Below are 5,415 nucleotides of genomic sequence, written 5' to 3'. Positions count from 1 at the left end.
ATGCTGATGAAATAAGAAAATGGAAAAACCCTACTTTTATTCTAATCCCAACACAAAATGGCTTTGGTGGAACTTTCTCCCGGCACCAGCACACAACAGCACCCTTAACTCTGTGTTCACCCTACTCTTCCCAGCCATCCAGTTGCGGTAATCTTATTGTCTCCTCAGGCTCCTATTAGACTATACCCTGATCTTAATGTAGACCCCCATCTGATATTAATATCCCAATCTCATTCCTACAAGTATTGCTAACCCTAATCCCACTTTTCAAATCACTTATGTAATTTCTTTTTCTCATGACCCCTTCTACCTTTTCGCTCACCTGCACCTGCTCTTCAGCTCTGTACACAGAGAATTATATGAAGCAGTCTGAAAGAAACTGTTTAAATGGAACCTGACCTGTTGAATAAATGGTTTAACACTCGCATCTCATTCTGAATTAATTCTACCTGTGAAGTTATCTACTCAAAACTTAAGGGGAAAGTCTATGCTAACTCAGTCATAATCCTCAAAGTGTGCAGGGAAGATAGAGATGGTCAGAGACATATTTCCAGCTTAAATAACTGAGTTTGAGGCTGTTAGCCTTACAAGTAAAAACTGCCAGTTATCACACCAGCACAAGATGGGTTTACTCAGGAATTAAAAAAAAAAAAAAAAGAATTGTAATCTGGGACAAATAAGGTGCAGCAAAACAGTAGACAAGTCCAGGAAACACAGGAGAGGCACACTTTTTTTTTTTTTAAGGCTAAAGGGGTGAGTGGAGAAGGCTGTTAGGAACTAGCAGTCCACTGCAGTAGGCCGGGGATGGGGGTTCGAATTGTGCTGGCTCCTCACTGCCTTAGTGGCTGGAGGGGAGGGGGATGAGAAAGCTCCCTCATCCCGCTGGAAGAGTAGAGTGGTATCCACCTGCGAGGTCCCCTCCCTGTCTTCCTGTCGGGCCTGCTGGTCACCAGGAGCGGTAGGGCTGACAGCTCCCTCTGCTGGCCTCCCAGCACCGTTGGTGTGAGATCTCCCATCACTCCTCACAAGGAACCCAGACAAAGGAACAAAGTGCGTGAGTGCCTGGGGGTGTGGGAAACAGAAGGTTCTTCCTAGAGGTTTGAACCACCGCAGAGGAAGCAAAATTAACATGGAATATTTGCCGATGTACCGCGTGTAAAGAGCTAAACGGTCTTGAGTGATGAGGGAACAGAAAGCTACCTGAGGACAAAGCGGAAGCTGACACCCCACAATCCCCACTCCGTGGGATGTATGTGACATTCCTCAGGCATTCCTGGCTGACCTCAAGGAAAAACAAATGGCTAACTAATGAAGATTACAATCCTGCAAGACCTTAGTCTCCCTCAGTTTACAAATGTCTTAGCAATCTACAAGAACAAAGCATTTCTATCAACGGCCTAGCTTCCAGAAGAGACTGTAAATAGAATTAAACGTCCTTATAACCTGCAGCCCATTGACAGAGACTTTAAGCGGGCAGAGTGTAATGTTCCTCCAGGAATCTCCCAACTATTATTAATGCCTTGCTAGAGGGAAAAACAACCTTAACTTGACAATGGCAAGGCCTCCGGTTTCCTGTGAATCTTCTTTAACATATGAAAGCTTTCTCGAAACCTCCCTTTTTCTTACCTCCCCCAGCCTCACAGTATATAATCAGCCTCTCCTCACAAGCCCGGGGCAGCTCCTCTTTCTGCCCACGGGTCTTGTCCCCGAGCTTTACTAAAACCACAATTTTGCACCAAAGACGTCTCAAGAATTCTTTTTTGGTCATCGGCCCCGGACCTCACCTATATTCCAAAACCCCATCATGAGGATGGGATGCTGTGGGAGAAGAAGTTACACCAGGGAGCGGAGTCATTAAGGAGGAAGGTGGGGATTATTTTAGGAGTGCATGCGGGCTATACTGAACTGGACGAAACGAGAGAAAGGGATCCCTCAGAAATGCTTGAAGCCTGTAAGAATTAGGTCCCATGAGGACAGGCACTTACCTGCCCACCTAGCACAGCACTTGCGTTGGAAATATTTAAAGGCCAGCATTCAAAAACTCTGGGTTTTAGCTGCCTACTCAATATGGACACCAGCTCCCTTCTGACAGGCTCCCTGAATCCTGAGCAGACGCAAATGCACAGGGCCCAGCTCCCGCTGCTTGCCTTTAGCCCCTGGTGGAGCCAGGTTCCTGTTTCTCCCATGCAGAATTAATCACGCACCCTGGGAGGAGGGTACCAGCGGACACCTCCAAAATAGGCCTCTTTGGCATATGGATTATTTTCAGCTAAGGCCGTTGAGGACCAGCCAGCCAGGAAAAGCTCTAAAAGCAGGGCAAAGTAATTCACATTTGTAAAGGTGCCTTCCTCCCCGAGACAGGGATCTTCACACCGTCTATCAATGGTGAAGTCATTGACTTAAATCTGCCTATAACCCAACTATGCAACCCCCCCTTACCTCTCCTTCTCTGACTTCCTTCCTTAACTCCCCTCAACCAGCCTTTCCCTGTTTGGCCTAAAGTGGTTAAGCCCCACCTGTAACCGGCCCCTTGGGTCACTCATTATGGGGTGTCCCACATGTATGTGCGATGCAGTGTTCAAAAACGTGTTTGTCGGGGCGCCTGGGGGGCTCGGTCTTTGAGCCTCTGCCTTCGGCTCAGGGCATGGTCCCAGGGTCCTGGGATCGAGCCCCGCGTCGGGCTCCCTGCTCCGCGGGAAGCCTGCTTCTCCCTCTCCCGCTGCTCTGATGCTTGTGCGCTCTGTCACTCTGACAAATAAATAAAATCTTATAAAAAGCAAAACAAAAAAATGTGTTTGTCTTTCTGTTGTGAACGCCTCTAGCCTTCCCTTCCCTGCTCTAGGGGCCATATAAGGGACAGCGTATTGGAGAAGTATTTTTGAAAGTCACTGCCGTTTGGAGGAGTGGGGAGCCTGCCCTCTGATTTCCCTTGTTAACAGACTGAAGCGCAAAGGAACAAAATCCCTGCTCCCATAGCCTGAGTCCCCAGTGGCCTGAAATGACGAAGGATGGTGGGAGGGTCCACCATTGGCAGAAAAGGCTAGTGTAGGACGGCTGCTGGCCCTGAATCGCCCAGAAGTAAAGGCCCCTGCAAGAGTCTGACCGCCAGCAGGCAAGACTGGGCAATCAGAGTGGGGTGCAGGCGCGCGGTGTGAGGGGGTGGGTGACCCGGCTTCTGAGTAGGCAGACCAGCACAGCAGGGGATGGATCGTTCTTTCCAAAGGCAGCTGCAACAGCATATTTATCCCATCCCACACGGTTTCTTACAACGTGATGCTCGTCCCAAGAGATGGGGTCTGTGTTTCTTCCCCTTGAACCAGGGACGGCCTGGACCAATGGGATTCAGCAGAAGTGATGCCACGGGACTTCCAAGGCTGTGCTGGGAAAAGGACGCTCATCGGCCTAGCTGGCTCCCCTCCCCTCTCTCCCAGGACACGCCCCGTTGGAGCCCAGTCCCACCGTCGTGAAGAATCCCAGGCCGCACAGCAAGGCCACGTGTAGGGCTCCACCGGCAGCCACTGAAGTCTCCGCTGACAGCCATCACCCATCTTCAGTCCTTTCCCATGACTCCGACCCCCAGCCTTCAAGCCTCCGGGCATCTCCCCACCAACCCGTGCGAGTTCCTGACCCACAGAAACCAGGAGAAAAAATCGTTAGTGTCTTAGGCTACTGTTTAGGGTGACAGGTTCTGCAGCAGTAAATCCCAACAGGCACGGCTTGCCAGCAGGCTCCACTCCTCGTTAGCGGTGCGACCCTGGGCAAGGGGCTCCCTGTCCCCGAGCTGCAGTCTCTGTGCCAGAGCACACAGCACCTTCCTAAAGGGCTGCCCTGAGCCTCGGAGCTGAGAACTGCCACGCCCAGCACTCCAGGCTGCTCTCCCACCTACCTGTTTCTGTCCTTGACCCGCTCCGCAGTTACTCTGCCTTCCCACGGCGAGAATGTGCGTCCGGTGAAGCCCAGTGCCCAGAGGGACGCCTGCCCCAGCAGCGCTCCCCGTCAGAACTCTCTCACAAAATCAACACAGCACAGAGTGCTCCGAAATGCGCTGCTAGGGACCGAGTGGGCAGAGAGGCCAACCCCACACGCAGCCCAGACCCCGGCGTGCTCCAAAGTCAGGAGACGGCGCTGACGCCCGCCTGTGGGTGAGTCCTGTCTGGACAGAGGCGGGGCTGGAGGACGGCTGGGTGCTGCTCTCACCACCTCCCTCCCCCAGGGGCCTCTGCCAGCCCTCCTTCAGCCCTCCGACCTAGCACACCCGTCTCTGTCCATCCCAGCTCTTCAGCTGTCTCCTGAGACCTGCTTGCAGAGAAAATCTGGCTCACCCTGGGCCCCAGCAGGACTTCTGATCCTTTGTCTGTAATTTACACCCCACCTCAGTGCAAAGAAAGTTGGAGGTGGGAATTCTGGTCTTTTCGGTTCTACCCAGGGCGGTTCTGAAGCCAACTGTCCATTTTCCACGCTGCAGGCTTATCCACAGGCATCTCCCCCTTTCTTGGGAATGTGCCACTGTGGGAAGAGGGGAACTCGTATTTCTTCCAACTGGCCTGAGCCAAATAATCACAGTGGACTGGTGTTCAAGCACTGGTCTGGCAGTTAACCTGCATGCGTTCCCATGGAACTTCAGAAACTGGCTCCTGAACAGGATGATGGACCCACTCAACCCTTCAGGTCTTTTGCAAAAATGTGAGAATGGCTTAAGAAAAAAAAAACCAGTGCCAAAGGGAAAGAGAAAAGTCCAGCTGCAAAGAAACAGTTCTCTAAGAGGACACAAAGATTTGTAAGGGTCTCAGCAAGTTTCCTTTCCCTCGTTGAGCACTCAATACTTTCTTTTCTTGGACAGTAATTTCCTTCCCAGCTGCTCAGAGCTCTCAGAGACTTTGCAGGCTGGAAGCCCTCACAGGCTGTGTCATGGGCTGTCTCACCCGCTGTTCTTGGTTCTTGGGAGGGAGGGTGCTCACATCTGAGCAGCCACGTCCTCTGGGCTCCCAGGAAGTGCCCACCACTGTCAAGAGGGCTCGTTCAGCAGGAGTGACCGTGGCTAGCAAGGACGAGCATACTCCATGGGCCAAGGACAGTCTGAGCACCGGTCCTTCCACCCAGCGTGACGGCAATGAGCAGGATGTCTGCTGTGATCTTCACAAACGAGGAGAGGACAGAGATCACGGAATTTGTTTCCACGTGGTGGTGACTGACGCTCAGGTCGGCGGACCCCAGAGCAGACCCCTCCACACTTGGAGCCCATCACTTGTCTCAGCCTAACCCTGTCCCGATTTGTCCTGCTAGGCCCTCAGGGGACCAACCCAATACCTCTTTCCACCCCTCCACCCCAGTGCCTTTTCTCTAACATGGAGACCCCTGAGCCTCCCTCCTTGGACTGAAGCCCAATCTGTTCACAGTAAGGGACGAGCCGCTGAG

The sequence above is a fragment of the Zalophus californianus genome, chromosome 7 (genome assembly GCF_009762305.2).
Source record: "Zalophus californianus isolate mZalCal1 chromosome 7, mZalCal1.pri.v2, whole genome shotgun sequence".
Lineage (NCBI taxonomy): Eukaryota > Metazoa > Chordata > Mammalia > Carnivora > Otariidae > Zalophus > Zalophus californianus.
The sequence above is the reverse complement of the archived record's forward strand: the minus strand, read 5'-3'. Positions refer to the sequence as shown.